At 45.2% G+C, this 23998-nt stretch overlaps 2 pseudogenes; both read right to left on the bottom strand.

The window, feature by feature from the left end:
* Positions 1-736: 736 nt before the first annotated feature.
* Positions 737-2119, bottom strand: LOC105490502 (elongation factor 1-gamma-like; annotated as a pseudogene).
* A 20785-nt stretch (positions 2120-22904) lies between these two features.
* LOC105490501 (ADP-ribosylation factor 4 pseudogene) lies at positions 22905-23792 on the bottom strand (annotated as a pseudogene).
* Positions 23793-23998: the final 206 nt, after the last annotated feature.

Consider the following 23998-nt stretch of genomic DNA (forward strand, 5'->3'; position numbering starts at 1 on the left):
ACCGCACTGAAATATGTTTGTTCCTGTATCACGTTGGCAAAGGTTAAAAAGGTTTTTTTCACCGGGTGCAGTGGCTCACGTCTGTAATCCCAGCACTTTGGGAGGCCAAGCCGGGCAGATTACCTGAGGTCAGGGGTTCCAGACCAGCCTGTCCAACATGGTGAAACCCCATCTCTACTAAAAATATAAAAATTAGCCAGGCGTGGTGGTGGGCGCCTGTAATCCCAGCTACTTGGGAGGCTGAGGCAGGAGAACTGCTTGAACCTGGGAGGCGGAGGTTGCAGTGAGCCAAGATTGTGCCACTGAACTGGGCAACAAGAGTGAGACTCCATCTCAAAATAAAATAAAATAAAATAAAATAAAATAAAATAAAATAAAATAAAATAGGCCAGGTGCAGTGGCTCACGCCTGTAATCCTAGCACTTTGGGAGGCCGAGGCGGGCAGATCACGAGGTCAGGAGATCGAGACCATCTGGCTAACACGGTGAAACCCCATCTCTAGTAAAAAATACAAAAAATTAGCTGGGTGTGGCAGTGGGTGCCTGTAGTCCCAGCTACTCAGGAGGCTAAGGCAGGAGAATTGCTTGAACCCGGGAGGCAGAGGTTGCAGTGAGCCGAGATCGTGCCATTGCACTCTGGCCTGGGAGACAGAGCGAGACTCTGTCTCAAAAAAATAAAATGAAATAAAAATAAATAAATAAATAAATAAATAAAAACAATAACAACCCCAAAAAAGTTTTTTTTTTCAATGTTCAGTTTTCTTTAATGACCTCCATCTCCCTGAAGGGCAGGTTCAGGCAGCTAGGTGATGGCAAGAGATGTTCATTTGAAGATCTTGCCCTGATTGAAGGCTTTGTGCACATGCTGGAAGGCTGTCTCCCAGGAAAAGTACTCTCAAACCAGTATCTGGGTCTCCTCGCTGCCAGGATCCAGTTTCTGCCATGTGTATGACTCGTAGTCCACCTGCCAATCTGGACTCAGTGGAAAGGCAAGCTCCTGGCCTCGGAAGACCCAGATTCCAGAAATGGAGCTGCTTATTGTTGGTTCCAAAGAGGATGACACTGGCAATGGTATTCTTACTCAGCTTGTCCAGTCACTGTAACATTCCAGTGATGAGATTGCAGCTCATGAAGGTCTGAGTGAGTTCTTCAGGGAAGTGATACTCTGAGTACCACAGGGACCAGCCGTCCTTATCAAAGTGCTCCCAGAAATATGACAGTGCCACAGAGAATGTATCCTCATTGGAGAACTTGAGCTTCAATTCATTCAACACCAAGGTACTCTTGGGCAGGTGAGCAAAGAGGTCCTTGGCCTTGGGCTCAGCGGCCAGCGCCTGCTCACATTCATCCATCTCCTCAGGAGTAGGGGCAGCCACCTTTTTCTCCTCCCGCTCAGCCTGGAGCTTCTGCTTCTCTTCCTGTGACCCCTTCTCTTTCCGTGGTGTGTCCTTTTTAGGCTGGCTCTCTACAAACTTCTTAGCATCAAACTGGGCCATCTTCTCACATAGTTTCGCTTTCCCCAAGACAGTGCAGAGCTGAGGCTGGTTAATGCAGGTGAGGAACAGCGGTTGGTATTGGGAAAGGCCTGGCAGAAAGAAGGTTCTAGGATCTGCTTATAGAGCCACAACAGGGTGCAGACAACTGTGATGTCAGCCAATGTCCTCCAGAAAAGTCCTTGTCTTCAAGTGAGCATCCAACAGCCCCAGAATTCGCCTCACTTCCTCCTTTGCATTCTCAGTGGCCTGTTTGTTGTGCTGCATGATGCTCAAGGTGGGGAACACCCAGGTACTGGTTGGGGACACTATATCGCTATCAGCAAAGCTCACTCACTGCGCCACCTGAGCTGCTGCCTCTGGAGTACTTCCCTGCAGCTCCTCATTGCTCACATAGTAGGCAATGGTATTGCTCTCAAACACACAGAATTTATCGTCACCCTCAAATGCTGGAATCTTGCCGGCAGGAAATTTGCGGAGAAATTCAGGGGTGAGGTTGGTTTGGCCAAAGTGGAAATGGTGTGGTGTGGAGAGCACACGGACCTGAGCCCCACTATACTGAGCAGCAATGAGGGCCTTGAAGGTCCTTCAGTTTTCAGGATATGTGCACAGGGTCCCAGCCGCCATGGTGATTCCACAAAGAAAGGCTTTTTTGTTTGTTTTTTAAGATAGAGTGTCACTCTCTCACCCAAGCTGGAGTGCAGTGGTGTGATCTCGGCTCACTGTAACCTCTGCCTTTCAGGTTCAAGCAATTCTCCTGTCTCAGCCCCCCCGAGTACCTGGGATTACAGGCGTGCACCACAACGCCCAGCTTTTTTTTTTTGTATTTTTAGTAGAGACGGGGTTTCACCATGTTGCCCAGGCTGGTCTTGAACTCCTGAGCTCAAGCAATCTGCTCACCTCAGCCTTCCAAAGTGCTGGAATTACAGGTGTGAGTCACCATGTTAGACCTGTAGTTCCCTTATTTGTGATGTTTTACCTGGTTTTGATAAGAGGGTTATACTGGCCTGATAGAATGGCTCACAAAACTCAGGAAAACACTTTACTTACATTTACTCATTTATTAGAAAGCATTTTACAAAGGATACTGATGAACAGCCAGATGGAAAAGATGCACAGGTGAGGTATGTGAAAAGGGGTGTGGAGCTTCCGTGCCTTATCCTGGCACCCTCCAGGAACCTAGATGTGTTAGGCTATCTGGAAATGCTCCCAAACTTCGTCCTTTTAGGCTTTTATAGAAGCTTCATTTCATAGGCATGATTGACGAAATCACCAGCCATTGGTTATTAAGTCAACCTTTAACCCCTGTTACCTCCCTGGAGTTTGGGAAGTGGGGCTGAAAGTCCCAACCCTCTAATCATGCTTGGTCTTTCCAGTGACCAGCTCCCATTCTGCAGCTACCTACAGGCTGCCACCAGTCATCTCATTAGCATACAAAAGACATTCTTATCACTCTGGAGATCTGAAGAGTTTTAGGTGCCTTTTAGGAAACCAGGACTTGAAGACTAATTTTTTTTTATTATTTATTTATTTATTTTTTTTGAGATGCAGTCTTGCTCTGTTGCCCAGGCTGGAGTGCAGCAGCGTGATCTCGGCTCACTGCAACCTCTGCCTCCCGGGTTCAAGTGATTCTCCTGGCTCGGCCTCCTGAGTAGCTGGGACTACAGGTGCCCGCCACCATGCCCAGCTAATTTTGCATATTTTTAGCAGAGACGGGGTTTCACTGTGTTAGCCAGGATGGTCTTGATCTCCTGACTTCATGATCTGCCTACCTCGGCCTCCCAAAGTGCTGGGATTATAGGCATGAGCCACCTTGCCTGGCGAAGACTAAATATTTATATTTCACAATATAATACCCTTTTGCTATTGCCCCCTACTGCCACCCTCAACAGCCCTAGACAACCATTAATTTCCTTGTGTCTCTACAGATTTGCCTATTCTGGATTTTTTTTTTTTTTTTTTTTGAGAGGGAGTCTTGCTGTCACCCAAGCTGGAGTGCCATTGCACGATCTCAGCTCACTGCAAGCTCTGCCTGCTGAGTTCAAGGGATTCTCCAGCCTCAGCCTCCCATGTAGCTGGCCACCATGTCTGGCTAATTTTTGCACTTTTAGTAGAGACGAGGTTTCACCATGTTGCCCAGTCTGGTCTCAAACTCCAGGGCTCAAAGTGATCCGCCCACCTTTGCCTCCCAAAGTGCTGGGATTACAGGCATAAGCCATCACGCCCAGCCAGGATCTTTTTTTTGCAGACAGGGTCTCACTCTGTCACCTAGGCTGGAGTGTAGTGACATCATCTCAGCTCACTGCAACCTCCACCACTGCTGGGGCTCTAGCAATCCTCACCTAGACTTCCCGAGTACCTGAGAATACAGATGCATGCCCTGGCTAATTTTCTTTATTTTTTGTACAGACAGAGTCTCCCTATGTTGCCAAGGCTGGACTCGAACACCTGGGCTCAAGTGATCCTCCCGCCTCAGCTTCCCAAACTGCTGAGATTATAGGCATGAGCCACCAAGCCCGGCTTGGACATTTTTTTGTAGATGGAATAATACAATAAGTACCACAATTTCTTTATCCCTTCACCTTTTGCTAGACACTAGGGATGCACTCAGTGCTTACCTGTGAAGCTGTTATGATTATGTATATTTTTTTGTACGGACGTATGATTTCATTTCTCCTTAGGTACCTACCTAGGAATGAAATTGGTGGGTCATGGAATTTTTATGTTTAACTGTGTCAAGATCTGCCAGATTTATGTGCAAGGTGGTTGTAACACTTTACATTCAGGAGAAGGGGGAAGAGGAGAGAGAGAAAAAAAATTCACGTTCCTACCAGCAGTGTATGAGAGTTCCCATTTCTCTAATGCTCACCAAAAATTTGTTTTCTTTCTTTCTTTTTTTTTTTTTTTTGAGATGGAGTCTCACTCTTGTCGCTCAGGCTGGAGTGCAGTGACGTGATCTCGGCTCACTGCAACCTCTGCCTCCTGGATTCAAGCGATTCTCCTGCCTCAGCCTCCCAAGTAGCTGGGACTACAGGTGCCCACCACCACGCCAGGCTAATTTTTGTATTTTTAGTAGAGACGGGGTTTCACCATGTTGGCCAGGCTGGTCTTGAACTCCTGAACTCAAGTGATCCACCTGCCTCAGCCTCTCAAAATGCTAGGATTACAGGCGTGAGCCAGTGCTCCCAGCCTGATTTTAATTATAATCATCCCAGTGGATTTGAAGTGGTATCTCTTTTTGATTTTGATTTACATTTCCCTGATGGCTAATAATGGTGAGTATATTTCCAAGTGCTTATTGGCCATTTGTATACCTTCTTTGGAGAATGTCCATTCAAAGGTCTTACCCATTTTTAAATCTAGTTATTTGTTTATTGAGTTGCAATTGTTCATCGTATGTTCTCGGTACAAGTCTCTTATTAGATACAGGATTTACAAAAATGTCCTCCCATTGTGTGAATTTTGTTTTTCACTTTCTTGATAGTGTCCTTTGAAGCATAGGAGTTTTAAATTTTGATATTATTCAGTATATATATTTTATCTTTTATTGATTGTGCTTTTGGTATTTGTGATATTTTTTTGTGTGATATATTTTTACGTTTGATTTCGTAGGAGTCACCCCTAGTCAGAGCAGCTTATTGTTCAGTGTTTGGTCAGAGTTTTATGTTTAAACCCCTCATGCCAATGAAGCTTCTGTTCTGTGTTGATGAGTCTGTGTGTGGCTTGGAAAATGCATTTATGTCTCGCCTATGTCTTGCTCTAAGGTTCACTCTTTTTTTTTTTTTCTTGAGACAGTTTCACTCCTGTTGCCCAGGCTGGAGTGCAGTGACGTGATCTCGGCTCACTGCAACCTCTGCCTTCCGGGTCCCAGTTCAAGCAGTTCTCCTGCCTCAGCCTCCTAAGTAGCTGGGATTACAGGCACGTGCCACCATGCCCAGCTAATTTTTGTATTTTTAGTAGAGACAGGGTTTCATCATGTTGGCCAGGCTGGTCTCTAACTCCTGACCTCGTGATCCGCCTGCCTCAGCCTCCCAAAGTGCTGGGATTACAGGCATGAGCCACTGCTCCCAGCTAAGGTTCACTCTTGATTGGCTACAGCCATCCCTATTGCACAAAGAGTTCCCCAAACCTCTGGACTGTGATCCAGAGGCCTCTTTTTGGCTATCTCTTTCCTTGGCTTTCTCTAAGTATTCTCCAAGGCCTCCACTGGTCACGGATTTCACCATTCTCTATTCTAAATAAGGTTAGTTGTGGCGGCTCATGCCTGTAACCCTAGCACTTTGGGGACTAAAGCAGGAAGATGGCTTGAGCAGTAGGCTGTGAGCCGTGATCATGCCACTGCACTCCAGCCTGGATGACAGAGGGAGACCCTGTCTCTAAATAAATAAATAAACAAATAAAGTTAGTCCCTTCAGGCCAAACAGCAGAACTCTTAGAAATCACAGCCAATCTTCCCCCTGGAAAATCCCCTGTGCCACTATTCTTGACTAGGGACAGAGAGCCACTTTTCACAAAATGACATCCTGTTCTATTCTTAGAAAAGGACACTGGAAGCCGGGCGCGGTGGCTCAAGCCTGTAATCCCAGCACTTTGGGAGGCCGAGACGGGCGGATCACGAAGTCAGGAGATCGAGACCATCCTAACATGGGCTAACATGGTGAAACCCCGTCTCCACTAAAAAATACAAAAAACTAGCCAGGCAAGGTGGTGGGCGCCTGTAGTCCCAGCTACTCGGGAGGCTGAGACAGGAGAATGGCATAAACCTGGGAAGCGGAGCTTGCAGTGAGCTGAGATCCGGCCACTGCACTCCAGCCTGGGCGACAGAGCGAGACTCCGTCTCAAAAAAAAAAAAAAAAAAAAAGAAAAGGACACTGGAAGGCTATAGTAACCCCTACTCTTCATGGTTTGCCCATTCTGCCACAGGACTAGGAGGTTTGTTGATAGTGTCCCATTATTCTGGGCTGCCACCACCTCTCATGCTCCCTCTTCTCTTTCTCCTGGCCTCCAGGCTAGGAGTAAGCCCAAAAGTATTTGTAGTAGGGTTTTGGGATGACAATCTATTGTATGTGTCGTGTCCCTGATGGGCTATCTCTGTTGCCTGAAGAGGCAGGGAGGAGGCATGGGCTTCAGAAAGCTAGAGAAGAAGCTTCTCTTCCTTTGCCACTTGCCCAGGGAGAACCTATTTGTCTCTTTAAGTGACCTAACTGCTGGCAAGTGCACAAAGGATGATTGAGACTAACAACAGGCTGGGCACAGTGGCTCACGCCTGTAATCCCAGCACTTTGGGAGGCTGAGGCGGGCGGATCACCTGAGGTCAGGAATTCGAGACCGGCCTGGCCTACATGGTGAAACCTCATGTCTACTAAAAATACAAAAAATAGCCGGGCGTGGTGGTGCATACCTGTAATCCCAGCTACTCGGGAGGCTGAGGCAGGACAATTGCTTGAACCTGGGAGCAGAGGTTGCAATGAGCTGAGATCGTGCCATTGCACTCCAGCCTGGGCAACAAGAGCAAAACTCTATCTCTAAAAAAAAAGAAGAAAAAAAAAAATCGAGACCTAACAACAAAACAGAAAATTCATTCACAACCCTATTGAGAGGTAAAAAGAATTTAAATAAATACATGTTCAAATGATAACGTTGCCTGTTGTATCATTCATATGCCGTAATTGCTCCCTCCCCAGGTGAGAGGCAGGTTCCCAAGACCAGACACTGCCTGCGTCCTGTCACCTCTCACTCTTTGTCATGGAACTGCTAGTGGGCCAGCACCTTAAGGGCTGCTGCTTGGTGGCGCCCATGCTGCCTAGGTGGGCAGCAATGTGTCGGGGCCAAAGGAGTGACAGCAGCTGGCAGGTTTCCTCTACCTGACTAGTGCCCTGATTTGTATGTTCTTTGTTTTGAGGAAACAAACACACTCCTATTGCAAAATAATATTCACCTAAGGAGACATGTACAGGGTAAAGACGAAAATGAAAATAGCCAGTGATGAGAGATGAGGAGCATTAAATGGGGCCATGTATCCTCCCAGCACCTTGTTCCCTAAGGACAGAGAGAGATACAAATAAAAATAGTTTTAAAACAATAGTCTAGTGAGCTCTATAGGTCCATGGGTAACCTGCTGGTCATTTAGTTAGTAAACAATAACAATGAAAAGATTTCTGTGGACCTACCTTTTTGATTTCTATTGACAGATGTAATCCTTTTATTTTTTCAGGAAAAATGTCTTCACAAATACAAAAATGTTTCAAGGAAAAATTGAAGTCACTCCTGCCCACATCCACTGCCCAGTGTAACCACCCTTAAAGATCGCTGTGTATTTGTGTACTAATTTTTCTGTTTATAAAATCATTCATGTATTTATTAAGAACATGTTTAGAAGAAATCTCTGCATTAACCTCAGGGCACACAGCTGGTCTTTGATCACCCCCAACTCCTCAGAATGTCCTGTCTCCATTTCACTCTCCCACAGCCGACTTTCTCCCATGCTCGGGTGCCCCAAGACCACCTGCTGAAAAACTACTTCCAACCTTAAGCTCAGGCCCCGACTCACAGCCCTTTATTCTAACAGAGCCCCTAGGTGTTTGGGCAGAGGTAGGTGGGTATTACCAGGGAAGGAGGAAGAGGACAATGAGGACCCTTAAGTTCTTTGTCCTGGCTAGGCAGCTGTCCTCCTGCATCACAGGTCTCCACAGGATAGTTCCCAATTCCCAGCTGCTTTCAATTGGTGGCGTGTGGATTGGCAGGATGGGTTAATGCCCTGCCACAACTTTCTCACTTTGTAATGGGAGCTGTATGGTAAATTCACCTGATAGTAATAACTTAAGCATGTCCTGAGAATGATCCTGTATGGCAGACACACCTGAATCCTGAATGTGTGTTTGAAGTTCTGAGCTAAGAAATCTGGGGGTGGCCAACACAGAGATTCATTTCTTATTTATGAAGAACCTGTGAACCCCCAGCCATCCTGTCCCATGGATTGTGGGCTATACAGGGGTTCAAGGTCCTGTGTTTTGGGTTAAATGAAGGCTGCCAGGTGGAGGTTGTTAGGGGGAGGGTGTGAAGTGAAAATACTATATAATTAGTATATTGGTATTAACAGGTGAGAGCTGCTGGGCGCGGTGGCTCACATCTGTAATCCCAGCACTTTGGGAGGCCGAGGCGGGCAGATCATGGGGTCAAGAGATCGAGACCATCCTGGCCAACATGGTGAAACCCCATCTCTACTAAAAGTAAAAAAAAGTTAGCTGGGCATGGTAGCACACGCCTGTAGTCCCAGCTGGAGGCTGAGGCAGAATAATTGCTTGAACCCAGGAGGTGGAGGTTGCAGTGAGCCGAGATGGCGCCACTGCACTCCAGCCTGGTGACAGATTGAGACTGTCTCACAAACAAACAAACAAAAACCCTCTATAAATTGCGTGACTTTATTTTGCAAGAGGTTGTGGTTCTCTTGTCCAGCCCACTGCCGTTGGGCCCCGTCCCCCAACTGTAAGTCCCCAGTAAAACCCCATGTCTCATTCACTGACTCTGGGTCTCTTCTTCAGCCTCTTGAACCTGATATTCATTCCCATTGGAGTGTACAGGGGCTCGGCACAACATGATCATATGACAAAGACCTGGGCTATGAATTTTAACTACCTGTCTGGATTCCTCCTTGTTTTTTCTCCTTCACTTTAGGGAGGAATGGCCATTTCCCCACGTAAAGAACCAAGTCATCACCTTTTTTTGGTCCTATTTCCTGGGTGGGCAGATTCAGTAACTACTTGTACCAGGAAACAAAAGTCCATAGAGGCCACATGGCTTTGCCAAGGGGAACAAGCAGGGTGGCGCAGGATAGTTTGACACAAGCAAGGCTCTCATGCTGCAAATCCTTTGCTCGCTCCATGTTATATAAATGAATTTTTAAATTTCACCTGAGGGTGTTGTCGTACTCCATGTGCTCCTGCTAAAACAGGTGTGACCAACCCGGAGATTCGTTCCTTGTCTATGAGGAACATCTGAGCCGCCATCCTGTCCCATGGAACACGAGCCATATAGGGGTTTGAGGCCCTGAGTTTTGGGCTAGATGAAGGCTACCAGGTGGAGGATGTTAAGAGGGAGAGTGTTAAGTGAAAATGCCATAGAAACTTCTGAAACAAAGAGAAAAATATGCAACCCCAATTCACTCTGCTAAAAGGAAAAAATTAAGCTGAAATCTGAGTGCTGCAAGCAGCTGTGTTTTTTTGTTTGTTTGTTTGTTTTTGAGACGGAGTCTCGCTCTGTCGCCCAGGCTAGAGTGCAGTGGCGCTCACTGCAAGCTTCGCCTCCTGGGTTCTAAGCAGATAGCTAGAGATAAAAGGTTAAATGTCTCCACAGGTAGCTAATCAGTGTTCACCTTTTCTTATGTAAAGTGCCGATTTACTGACTCTGAGATGAATACGTGATTGACTATTCCCTTACCAGCTCCTTTTCTCTTGCAACATGTGGATTCACTAATGTGACTATACCGTCCCCTTTTCCCCTCCATCCTGCTTCCCCCACCTGTCTCCCCCGCCTGTTTTTAAGATAAAGTCTCGCTCTGTCACCCAGGCTGGAGTGCAGTCCCGGGTTAAAGCAATTATCCTGCCTTAGCCTCCTGAGTAGCTGGGACTACAGGTGTGTTCCACCACGCCCGGCTAAGTTTTGTATTTTTAGTAGAGATGGGGTTTCACCGTGTTGGCCAGGCTGGTCTTGAACTCCTGACCTCAAATGATCCACCTGCCTCAGCCTCCCAAAGTGCTGGGATTACAGGTCTGACCACCATGCCGGGCCTGCTTTTCTCCCTTTAAATAATGAAGCCATTAAAATTCTCTTTGTAGAAAGGCACAGACCACAGACTGTTTCTGTGATTCCATGTTCTTTCTCCCAGGACGTTGTCCTTAACCTTGGCAAAATAAACTTCTGAGTTGATTGAGACCTGTCTCAGATACTTTTGGTTTACAAACTGCATGGTCTTTGCAAGCAGTTGTAATTATCCTGTCCAGCTCACTGCCGTTGGACTCTCTTCCCTTTATGTAAGCCCCTAATAAAATCCCAGGTCTCACTTGCTGGCTCTGGGTTCTTTGGCCTCTTGAACCTGGTGGCTTCCCCACTGAGGTTTATAGGGGTTTAGCACAGCATCCATTCTTGAAAGCAGAGCCTAATCACCTCTTAAAGGTCTCACCTCTTTTTTTTTTTTTTTTTTTGAGATGGTGTCTCGCTCTGTCACCCAGGTTGGAGTGCAGTGGCGCGATTTTGGCTCACTGAAACCTCTGCCTCCCGGGCTCAAGCGATTCTCCTGCCTCAGCCTCCCAAGTAGCTGGGATTACAGGCATACACCACTACACCTGGCTAATTTTTGTATTTTTAGTAGAGACAGGGTTTCACCATGTTGGCCAGGGTGGTCTTGAACTCCTGACCTCAAATGATCCACCTGCCTTGGCCTCCCAAAGTGCTGGGATTACAGGCGTGAGACACCATGCCCAGCAGGTCTCACCTATTAATACCATCACAATGGCAATTAAATTTCAACATGGGCCAGGTGCAGGGGCCCACACCTGTAATCCCAGCACTTTGGGAGGCCAAGGTGGGTGGATCACTAAAGGCCAGGAGTTTGAGTCCAGCCTGGGCAACATGGCAAAAACTCATCTGTACTGAAAATACAAAACTTAGCTGGGCGTGCTGGTGCATGCCTGTAATCTCAGCTACTAGGGAGGCTGAGGCAGGAAAGTCATTTGAATCCAAGAGGTGGAGGTTGCAGTGAGCCAAGATCAGGCCACTGCACTCAGCCTGGGTGACACAGCGAGACTCTGTCGCAAAAAAAAAAAAAAAAAAAAAAAAAAAAAAAAAAAAAAAAAAAAAAAAAAAATTTGGCCGGGCACGGTAACTCACGCCTATAATCCCAGCACTTTGGGAGGCAGGTGAATCACCTGAGGTCAGGAGTTCGAGACCAGCCTGGTCGACTGTGTGAAACCCCCATCTCTACCAAAAATACAAAAAATTAGAGATGGAGTTTTGCTCTGTCACCCAGTCTGGAGTGCAGTGGCGTGATCTTGGCTCACTGCAACCTCTGCCTCCCAGGTTCAAGCAATTCTCATGCCTCAGCCTCCTGAGTAGCTGGGATTACAGGTGCCACCACCACGCCTGGCTAATTTTTGTATTTTTAGTAGAGAGAGGGTTTCACCATGTTGGCCAGGCTGGTCTCGAACTCCTGACCTCAAGTGACCCAACCACCTCAGCCTCCCAAAGTGCTAGGATTACAGGTGTAAGCCACCATGCCCGGCCACCTGTCCAGTTTCAAGGTCAATAAAGGCAAGCTCAGTATACTCCAATTCTTTTTTTTTTTTTTTTTTTTTTTTTTTGAGACAGAGTCTCACGCTGTTGCCCAGGCTGGAGTGCAGTGGCTCGATCTCGGCTCACTGCAAGCTCCGCCTCCTGGGTTCACGCCATTCTCCTGCCTCAGCCTCCTGAGTAGCTAGGACTACAGGCGCCCGCCACCGCGCCCGGCTAATTTTTTGTATTTTGAGACGGGGTTTCACTGTGGTCTCGATCTCCTGACCTTGTGATCCGCCCGCCTCGGCCTCCCAAAGTGCTGGGATTACAGGCTTGAGCCACCGCGCCCGGCTTCCAATTCTTTTCTCAGCTAGAGGCCAGGACCATCCTGACCTGATTTATAATTTGCTCCTGTTCTCTCCAATTTAGCTCCTGTTCAGGGCCCTGAGGATTAGTTTCCCTCATGGCCCCAGCTCCTGGTCTGCTGACACATTTTGATCTTCCTAGCCCTAAGCTTAGTCATCAAGCTCACCTCTCTGGGTCCTGCATCCCCTGGAATTCCACAATTATCTCTGGCCCTCTGGAACACAAACCCTAACCGCTTCAAATTCAGTTGCACCTTTGCAGGGTGTATTGGAAACCCAGGCTGGCAAGGACTGTTCCTAAAATACACATTCTCATCTGTTGTGCTCCCAGAATCCCGCTGCCTAAATATATCCCCTCCTGGTTTCAGAACAGAGACTCACAAACATATATAGATAGGGTCAAAGGGACCTCAGCTTCAAGGTCAAATCAGTCCTTCCCAAATGAAGACTTTGTTTTCCCACAAAAGACAGACTGCTTCCCAAAAGTTTAAAGCATTCCTTGCATCTGGAAATAGCTGAGACTTTGTTCGTATTTCATGGAAGCCCAAAGAGTGCGCTGTACCTGCTGGGCTCCTTGAACACTGGGTTCAATTTTAAATAAGCTAGTAGCACTATGCAATTTGGCCACTAGATGGCAGGACCTCTTCACCATGAGTATAACATGAAGCTAACTCAGAAAACCCCCGAGTAGTAACACCAGCCAGCCAAAGCAAAAGGAATTTATCAAGTTTGGTGAAAGGTCCTCTTCATGTATGAATCTTTTCAAATTTATCCTTATTTTGATAATGATGTTAGCAAATACAATTATGATTTGTTTCCATAGTGATGTCTGTCCTTATTTTACCTTCTTTCTTCTAAGGAAAACCACTCTAATCAGGAAAGAAATCTGAGACTTTTTATGGAAATACAGGGCAAATACAGAGACTCCACTTTTACAGGAAAACGTTTTTCAAAGGAAGTCTCTAGGAATCCTCAGCAAGCTTCCTGAACACAGGTCATTTCAAACAGAAGAAGTAATCCAAACTTCATTTAGGGCAATTACTCACAGTTAAACCTTTACAATAATTAATTTCATGCTAAGCACTTTGAACTCCTTCCAGTAGTGAAGTGGGTATACTGCAAAGTTCTTTTCCTCTTTTGAGAAGACAAAGTCAGAAGAGACAAAATAGAGAGGAGGAGACTACTTCTGGGCATGTAAGTTGGGGTGAAATTCCAGTGTATTTTCTCATTGCTCTCCACGCGAACAATCTGGAGATGAAGTCAGTTGTTTCCAGAGTCAAAGAATACCAGGAACATTCCTGCAGTGAAACAAGCGGGATTTGTTGTTCACTGAAGGAACCATGGAGCATCTTCAGAAAAGGATGTAAGAAGGATTTATTTTAGGATTTGAGTTTGTATTAGGTGGTTTTAGAGAGGATATAAGGAATTAGTGCTATGCTCTGAATTGGATGCTATGAGGGAGTGAGGGTAATTCTATTATTGGGAATCCTAATAAGTTTATCTAGGATGAAGCAAGAATACAGAGTGAGGCTAACGCTGTAATTTGGTTAAAAAAACAAAAACAGCTGGGCATGGTGGCTCAGTCCTGTAATCCCAGGCTTTGGGAGGCCAAGGCTGGAGGATTTTTTGAGGCCAGGAGTTCGAGACCAGCCTGAGCAACATAGCAAGATCCTGTCTCTACAAAAACTAAAAATAAAGCTGGGCATGGTGGCTCACGCCTGTAATCCCAACACTTTGGGAGGCCAAGGCAGGCGGATCACCTGAGGTCAGAAGTTCGACACCAGCCTGGCCAACATGGTGAAACCCCATCTCTATTAAAAATACAAAAATTAGCTGGGCGTGGTGGCATACACCTGTAATCCCAGCTACTCGGGAGGCTGAGGCGGGAAACTCACTTGAACCTGGGAAGCGGAGGTTGCAGTGAGCTGAGATTGTACCACTGCACTCCAGTCTGGGCAACAGAGCAAGACTCCATCTCAAAAAAATAAATAAAAATAAAAACAAAATAGTCAGGTGTGCTGGTGCACACCTTTAGTCCCAGCTACTCCAGAGGCTGAGGCAGAAGGATTGTTCGAGCCTGGGAAACTGAGAATTGAGACTGCAGTGAGCTATTATCATGCCATTGTACTCCGGCTTGGGTAGCAGAGTCAGATTGTCTCTGGAAAAAAAAAAAAAAAAAAAAGCAGTAGTCACTCATATTAGCCAGTCTAGGGGAATATTGGTCATTTCTGTAGCTGAGACAATGTTCATGTTTAGTTTGGTTTTTGTTAAAACATAACAGTTTGGTCTTGTTTTTGCCTTGATTGATCATTGTCACAGAGTGGCCTTGTCTGATGTTGCTGTTTTGTGAGATTTCTCATGTTCAACAGCAGATCAACATGGCCCAGGTGTAAATGCAGGGACAGCAACACTAAGGCTGATGCCTTGCTCTGTTTTCATTTTGGCCAAGGGCAGATGCAGTCAGCCTACAGAAACTTCATCCTTGATATCAAGATTTTCACCATAGCCAAGACTTTGCTTTAGAAACTATTTGCAGAGAATGTAATCTAAATTTGGAGTAGTGATAGTTTCTCCTGCTCCTTTTGTTGCAGGGTAAATTGTTGAATCCTCTGATTTGTTAATGGTCACAGAATATAATTTAAAACTGATTGGGGATTAGGGGTGATGGCTCAGGCCTGTAGTCCTAGCACTTTGGGGGGCCAAGGCAGGAGGATTGCTTGATACAGGAGTTTGAGACCACCCTGGGCAACACAGTGAGACCCCTGCTGTCTCTACAAAATAAAAATAAAATTACGCAGGCATGGTGGTGTGCACTGGTACTCCCAGCTTTTCAGGAAGCTGAGATGGAAGGATCACTTGATCCTGGGTGGCTGAGGCTGCAATGAGCTGTGATCGCACTATTGTATTCTAGCCTGGGCGACAGAGTGAGACCCAGTCTCAAAAATAAAAATAGGGCCGGGCACGGTGACTCACACCTGTAATCCCAGTACTTTGGGAGGCCCAGGCAGGTTGATCACTTGAGGTCAGGAGTTCGAGACCAGTCTGGTTAACATGGTGAAACCCTGTCTCTACTAAAAATACAAAAATTAGTCGGATGTGGTAGCACACACCTGTAATCCCAGCTACTGTGGAGGCTGAGGCATGAGAATCGCTTGAACCTGAGAGATGGAGGTTGCAGTGAGCCGAGATCAGGCCGCTGCAGTCCAGCCTGGCAACAGAGCGTCTCAAAAAAAGTCAAACCAAAATAAAACAAAAAAACTGATGGAGTTCAAGACATGACACCTCTCCCCAAAATATGAGTGTAGACTACCAGATTATGCCACCCCATATTATGCCTGTTGGGCATAATAATTATTTTGAGAAACAAGAGACAAAGGAGAAACTCTGAAAGAAAGAGTAGAAGTTACCCCCCACATACATTTTTTTAGCCCAAAACCTTAGAAGACAGAAGTCACCCTTTTGTAGGAGAAATTTACATGCATATAAAAAAATCTCCATTTGTAAGGGTTTCTCCCTCTCTGCACCAGAATAAGAATGGTGACTCTAAATTACTGGAGACTCTTATCAATGGAGAAGGCATGGACTTAAATCTGCATTTTTGTTTTTTGCTTACTATGAGTCTATTTGTTTTGTAGTACATGGATACAGCCTGGAGTGTTTAGTATAGCATAAATTCCCCCTTGGCTACTTAGGAGGTAATCAACGACAATGTGATTTCCCATTACAATCGGGGCTAATGAGTTTAAACTAGTTTCTCTTTCAGAGTGAAGTTTTGTTTGTTATGACTTTTGTTAGGGTATGAGGCAAGTTTTGAACCATGTTTACCAGTGATATTATTGTAGCAGGACGAGCGCAGACAAAACTCTTCAGACACCGAGTTACAGAAGGAAGGGGTTTATTCGGCCGGGGGCATCGGCAAGACTTCAGTCTCAAGAGCCGAGCTCCCCGAGTGAGCAATTCCTGTCCCTTTTAAGGGCTCACAACTCTAAGGGGGTGCATGTGAGAGGGTCGTGACTGATTGAGCAAGCAGGCGGTACGTGACTGGGGGCTGCATGCACCGGTAATTAGATTGGAACAAAACAAGATAGGGATTTTCACAGTGCACTTCCATACAATGTCTGTAATCTACAGATAACAGAACCAATTAGGTCAGGGGTCCATCTTTAACTACCAGGCCCAGGGTGCAGCGCCGGGCTGTCTGCCTGTGGATTTCATTTCTGCCTTTTAGTTTTTACTTCTTCTTTCTTTGGAGGCAGAAATTGGGCATAAAACAATATGAGGGGTGGTCTCCTCTCTCATTATCTTTAATGAGGGAATTGCAACTTACATAGTATCCATGATAAGGGAGTCAGTTATATCTTTTGGGAGTTTGTTTGATTGTAAATAAGCTTTTATGTTCTGTATTTTGGAGGTTTCCGAGTAGAATTTTTCCAGGGAAACATGATCCACCAGGGGGATGATACTTTTAAAGATCTGAAAGTGTCTCACAATTATATTAAATACACAAGATAAATTAGGATGTAGCAGACCACTGTAAGCCCAATGTCCGTATAAAGTGTAGTACCCTAATTAGGAGCTAGACTGTTTGGGAGGTATAAATATTATGTATGACAGTAGGAGTAAGCCAGTTTCGTGTCCTTTGAGGTAGACAGATTTTTGAGTGGGGTTAAACAGCTCAGCAAAGCAGAACGACATGTTTCTGGAGAATAAACTGACTATTGTGGTCAGGAGGGCCTAACTAATATTGTCTACTTCTGATTGGTTAGGTCTCGCTGATAGTATTATAATAACCTTAGCAGAGGCATTCTGATAATCTGAGATCAGAGTCCATTTTATACAAGACTGCAAGATTAATGATATGAGGGAAGGTTAAATGACAGAAGGGGCCTATAAAATGGAATCTGCCTTTTTTTTTTTTTTTTTTTTTGAGACAGAGTTTTGCTCTTGTTGCCCAGTTGGAAGAGTGCAATAGCACAATATCGGCTCACCACAATGTCTGCTTCCTGGGTTCAAGCGATTCTCCTACCTCAGCCTCCCGACCAGTTGGGATTATAAACATGTACCACCACACTCCGCTAATTTTGTGTATTTTTAGTAGAGACGGTGTTTCACTGTGTTAGCCAGGCTGGTCTCGATCTCCTGACCTTGTGATCCACCCGCCTCAACCTACCAAAGTGTTGGGATTACAGGCGTGAGCCACCGTGCCCAGCAGTGCCTTCTTAAGTGTTCAAAGGGGCCGGGCACGGTGGCTCGACGAAGCCAAAATGCTTCATGATTTCACTCTCAGTAGTAGAGATAGATTGGCCACAATACTGAACCAACAATTGTTCAGTTAGGGTGAACTGAACAATTCACAAAATGGTGGGGGCATTTTGAGAGATATTGTCCAAGATGTTTTCAAGGAAACGTCCTACCTGCAGTTGCACAATCTTGCAAGACTATTAGGGTGGGAAATGGGCAGGAACTACAGCCTTGAGGCCCATTTTAAACCTCTCCAAATAGGTTGTGAGTGTGTTCTGGTTATCATGGTCTATTCTTACGGTTGGTTGAGGCCTCACCTTGCTATAGAACTGAATGTAGTGATTTTTCAAATTGCTTGCTTTTGTGCTCCTGATGTGGGAAATCTCGAGGTATCTCCCTAGTAACAGGGACACATATCTTGTTGGTATCGTTATTTTGAAATCCCTTAACATACTACATTTTACTCCCTTAACATATTACATTTTACTCAGAAATTCAACAACATCGAGAAACTCCATCTCTACTAAAAATACAAAATTAGCCAGGCGTGGTGGCGCATGCCTGTAATCCCAGGTACTCAGGAGGCTGAGGCAGGAGAACTGCTTGAACCTGGGAGATGGAGGTTGCGGTGAGCCAAGATCGCACCATTGCACTCCAGCCTGGGCAACAAAAGCAAAAATTCCGTCTCAAAAAAAAAAAAAAAAAAAAAAGAAAAAAAGAAGAGGAATGTGGCCTCCTGGGGTATCTGGGCCAAACAGAGGAGATATGGCTCTGGATTGGTTAGTTTGCATGTTAAAGATGCTCCTGGCTGGGCCTTTGTTATTTTTAAGACTTGGCTAGCCCCAGGAGGGGCAGTCTCCCCCTAGCCAGAAAGGTTTTTTAAAATGTCAACACATCATAATAAGCAGAAAATGTAAAAATATTGATTTATTTTATTATTATTATTTTTTGAGATGGAGTTTCCCTCTTGTTGCCCAGGCTAGAGTGCAATGGCACAATCTCAGCTCACTGCAACCTCTGCCTCCTGGGTTCAAGCGATTTTCCTGCCTCAGCCTCCCAAGTAGCTGGGATTGCAGGCGCCTGCCACCACGCCCAGTTAATTTTTGTATTTTTAGTAGAGACAGGGGCTCACCATGTTGGCCAGGCTGGTCTTGAACTCCTGACTTCGGGTGATCCACCTGCCTTGGCCTCCCAAACTGCTGGAATTACAGGCATGAGCCACCGCGCCCTGCCCAAAAATATTTATAATGCACAATGTGAACTGATTTAGTTTCTATAAGAATTTTATATTTTAAGGACAAACTTAAGTCTGTGATAGGTTATCCTATTTAGCAATTTTTAGTTTTACTTTTTATGTTTGAACCATTAATGAGTACAGTTAAATCAGGGTTATTTAAGATAGTCTCTAGATCAATCTTCTCCAACCCTTGGCCCATGGGTTGCGTGAGGCCTGGAACGGCTTTTTTTTTTTTTTTTTTTTTTTTTTTTGAGACGGAGTCTCGCTCTGTCACCCAGGCTGGAGTGCAGTGGCCGGATCTCAGCTCACTCCAAGCTCCGCCTCCCGGGTTCACGCCATTCTCCTGCCTCAGCCTCCCGAGTAGCTGGGACTACAGGCTCCCGCCACCTCGCCCGGCTAGTTTTTTGTATTTTTTTAGTAGAGACGGGGTTTCACCATGTTAGCCAGGATGGTCTCGATCTCCTGACTTCGTGATCCACCCGTCTCAGTCTCCCAAAGTGCTGGGATTACAGGCTTGAGCCACCGCGCCCGGCCCTGGAACGGCTTTGAATGCGGCCCAACACAAATTCGTAAACTTTCTTAAAACATTATGAGATTTTTTTTTTTTGCTTTTTTAAAAGCTCATCAGCTATCATTAGTGTTAGTGTATTTTATGTGTGGCCCGTGACAATTCTTCTTCCAGTGTGGCCCAGGGAATCCAAAAGATTGGACACCCCTGATCTAGAAGATCTGTCCAGGGCTCAGATACTCAGATAATCTCCTAAAAGAGGTAAGCCACCATGCAGTTTTACTTTTTCAGGTAAAAGAAGGAATATTTAATTACCATATTTTCTTTTCTTTTTTTTTTTTTTTTTGAGATGGGGTCTGGCTCTGTTGCCCAGGCTGGAGCGCAGTGGCGCAATCTCAGCTCACTTCATCCTCTGCCTTCAGGCTCAAGTGATTCTCATGTCTCAGCCTGCCGAGTAGCTGGGACCACAGGTGCATGCCACCTTGCCTGGCTAATTTTTTTGCATTTTTGGTAGAAATGGGGTTTCACCATGTTGCCCAGGCTGGTCTCGAACTCCTGAGACAAGTGATCCACCTGCCTCAGCCTCCCAAAGTGCTGGGATTACAGGCCTGAGACACAGCGCCCGGCCATATTCTCTTTATGTATGATTAACTTAAGAAGTTAAACTCTTTAGATTTGTAAAGTTTACTATTATCATTATTATCATCACCATTACTACTAAGTTTGGCAGAGAAAAGCTCTCAACAGTTTTTACTTAATAATTGGAGAAATTTGCTCTTATTGTCTTTTGTAGGATTGAGGAACAAATCTTTGTGTTACTTAGAGCTGCTATAACAAAGTATCACAGAGTGGTGGCTTATAAACAACAGAAATTTATTTCTCACAGTGCTAGAGACTGAAAGTCCCAGATCAGGGTACCGGCTTGGTTGGAAGACAGGGTCTTGCTTTGTTGCTCTGGCTGGAGTGCAGTGTCAAGATCATGGCTCACTGCAGCCTCCACCTCCCGGGCCCAAGCAAGCGTCCCACCTCAGCCTCTCAAGTAGCTGGGACTACAGGTGTGTGCCACAATGGCTGGCTAACTTTTTTTTCTTTTTTTTTTTGTAGAGACAGGGTCTCCCTATATTGCCAAGGTTGGTATCCAACTCCTGGGCTCAAGGGAATCCTCCTGCCTCAACTTCCCAAAGTGCTGGGAATACATGCATGAGCCACTGCAACCAGCTGGTATGGTTGGTTATTGTTAGGACTCTCTTCCAGGTTGCATATTGCTGACTTATTGTGTCACATGGCAGAAAGAGGGAGAGTGAGCTCTCTGGGAGTCCCTCTGATAAGTGACTAATCCCATTCGTGAGGTCTCCACCATCATGGCCTAACTGCCTCCCAATGGCTCCACCTCCTAATACCACCATGTTGGTGGTTCAGAGTTCAACATATGAATTTTGGGGAGACATAAACATTCAGTCTATTATTATTACCTGATGAACATTTTAGGAACCCAAAATATGATTTAGGTAGAAAAGACATCTTAAGTGTTTTATAATTTTGAATTTAGGTCATGAATTCAGGAAAGGCAAACTCAAGAATAATTGTTAAAGGAGAAAAGGTGTAAGTCATAAATATCTAAAAACAAGAAATATTTACAGTCAATGATATAAAACCATGCCAGATTATACTAAGGCTAAAGCTGTAATTCGCCCCCCACCTCGTAATAAAAGCAAAAAGCAGTAGCAATCACTCATATTAGCCAGGAGAGGGCGATATTTGTTAATTTCTGTGGCTTGGACGTGTTTTGTCTGTGTTCACACATGATTATGCAGTGGTCCTCCTCTTTGTCTCACTTCATTACCATCACCGAGGGACCTTGCCGGATGTTGGTACTCTTTGAAATTGTTTATATTCACAGGAGAACAACAAAGTCTAGCTGTGAGTGCCACACCAGCTCCTACATGTCTGGGATTATTTTTCTCTTTCTCATCACTGTGATAGAAAAAATTGGTGATGCTGTTTTATTGATAATATGTGTTACATATATTTTAAGTATAAGCTGTCAAGCCTTACAAGGAGCCCCTTTTGTGAAATCTAATGAACATATCATGGTTTGTTTGTATTTTTTGGGAGGCGGGGTGGGGTGAGTATGTGCTGTCGAAATGAGCACAAACATATCATGGTGTTGAAACAGGATTTTAAGCCAGAGAGCAAACCCGGGTCAAATCTGGACAAGCAAAAATCTGCGGAATTTTGTTTTAACTTCTCTGGGCCTCATTAACTCCAGTCAAACTTGTAATAAACTAAAGCTAAAGCGTCACTTTCACATCGAGGACCTTGCTGACCATCACCTACCCACCCCACGCTCATTCCACCACTGTCAAAGTGTACCCTATCTGACTTTGTGCTCCTACCTGCTATACACTTCCATCAAAACACTTTATTTCATGGTGTTTGTGTCCTACACTACTCTAGAACTCAAAGAAAATAACATGTCTCATTCATCTTATTCAGGCCTTAGACAAAAGCCTGGGCCAAGAAAGTACTCAATATTATTTAATTAATTAACTATTAATAAAACATGTTTTAACAGAAGACTTGACAGAAAATATGACTTCGAAAACTTCATCCACATGATGTACTTTCTTTGTTTTCTTTTTTAGACAGGATCTTGCTCTGGTGCTCAGGCTGGACTGCAGTGGCGTGATCATAGGCCAGTGCAGCCTTGAACTCCTAGGCTCAAGTGATCCTCTCTCCTCAGTCTCCCAAGTAGCTAGAACTACAGTTGTGCACCACCATGTCTGACTAATTAAAAAAAATTTTTTTAGAGATGGGGTCTCACTGTGTTGCCTAGGTTGGTCTTGAACTCCGGGACTCAAGTAATCCTCCCACCTCAGCCTGCCAAAGCCCTGGGATCACATGTGTGAGCCACCATGCCCAGTCTACATGAGGAATGTTGACTAAAAAGTGACAAGAGAGGAAGAAGACTGAAGTTACAAGTTCTTCACTTAGGGACATTTTGCAAAACGAACAAAATCTGATAAATTCCTCATGAGTCACTACAAGCCACTATATCTGGTATTTAATGGTTTACTATAAAATTTTTTATACAAATGCTATTTGTTTTCCAGTAAGGAGTTGCCATTTCCACCTTATTGGTCCTTTTTGTGTACCTTTCCATGCAGTGTTCCCAAGAAGATATATATAGGTATATGAAGAGCAGAGGACCAATTTCCATTAAATAAGCAATGATTGCTTTTATCTTATTACTAACATGATGCATATATATGCAAATATATGTATTTGTTTTTTGTTTTTTGTTTTTTTTTTTTTTTGAGACGGAGTCTTGCTCTGTCACCCAGGCTGGAGTGCAGTGGTGCAATCTCAGCTCACTGCAAGCACCATCTCCCGGGTTCACGCCATTCTCCTGCCTCAGCCTCCCGAGTAGCTGGCACCACAGGCGCCCACTACCACGCCTGGCTAATTGTATTTTTAGTAGAGACAGGGTTTCACCGTGTTAGCCAGGATGGTCTTGATCTCCTGACCTTGTGATGCACCCACCTCGCCCTCCCAAAGTGCTGGGATTACAGGCGTGAGCCACCACGCCTGGCCTGTTCTTGTTTTTGAGACAGAGTCTCACTTCATTGCTCATCCTGGAGTGCAGTGGCACAATCACAACTCACTGCAGCTTCAAACTCCTAGGATCAAGCGATCCTCCTGCTTCAGTCTCTTGATTAGCTGGGACCATAGGTGTGTACAACCACACCCAGCTAATTTTTTTTTTCTTTTTTTCTTTTTTTTTTTTTTTACGAGTCCCAGATACTGTTTAATAACCAAGATACAAACTAATTTTGTTGTAACAAGCCTAGGCCAATTTTATCAAACATGTCCTTGGTTAGATATCCAGTTTCATTTAACGTTTTGAAAGCTCATTTGACAGCCAGTCAAGTCCTTCATACAGACCAGTTCCTTGTGTTGCACAAGTGGCTTGAACATACCATGTTCTGTTACGAAGAGACTGAAGCCCTAGTTTATCTGTCATTTCACTGATGGCCATAGCATTTGGCAAATCTTGTTTGTTTGCAAAAAGCAGTAGCACTGCATCTCTCAACTCATCTACCAGAAGCATTTTCTGCAGCTCATCTGCTACTTCCTGAATTCTTTCACGATCATTGCTGTCTACCACAAAAATAAGACCCTGGGTATTCTGGAAGTAATGCTTCCAGAGAGGCCTAATTCTATCTTGACCACCAACATCCCATACTGTGAAACAAATGTTCTTATATTCTACTGTTTCCACGTTAAAACCAATAGTAGGAATGGTGGTGACTATCTCCCCTAACTTCAGTTTATACAGAATGGTTGTCTTGCCAGCAGCATCCAATCCAAACATCAAAATGCACATCTGCTTCTTGCCAAATAGTCGGGAGAAGAGGGAGGAGATAGTGAGGCCCATGGCGGTAGTGGCACTTGTGATGGGCAGAAGCAGAAGGGGTTTGGGGCGACCCCGTGCTTTCTCCTTTCAAGCTCCCAGGCAAACTAAAAGAGAGGGAAGAGAAAGAGCGGAGGAAGAAAGGGGGAGGCAGGCCCGTCTCGCTGGCCGCTGTGCTGATGAAGCTCCGGCACAGGAATAAGCCGGTAGAGGACCTGCTAGGCGACTGGCGCGGCAGCTCCGGCTCTAGCCTTTAGGATCTGGCTGTGCCACGTCACGCGGCGGCCGCGGCGACTCCAGCAGCGGCCCGGCACCCAGCTAATTTTTACATTTTTTGTAGAGATGAGGTCTTGCTTTGTTGCCCAGGCTGGTCTTGAACTCATTGGATCAAGTGATCCTCCCACATCAGTCTCCTAAATTGCTGGGATTACATGTATGAACCACTGTGCCTGGCCCATATATTAATAATATAATA

The sequence above is a fragment of the Macaca nemestrina genome, chromosome X (assembly GCF_043159975.1).
Source record: "Macaca nemestrina isolate mMacNem1 chromosome X, mMacNem.hap1, whole genome shotgun sequence".
In the NCBI taxonomy this organism is placed as follows: Eukaryota; Metazoa; Chordata; class Mammalia; order Primates; family Cercopithecidae; genus Macaca; species Macaca nemestrina.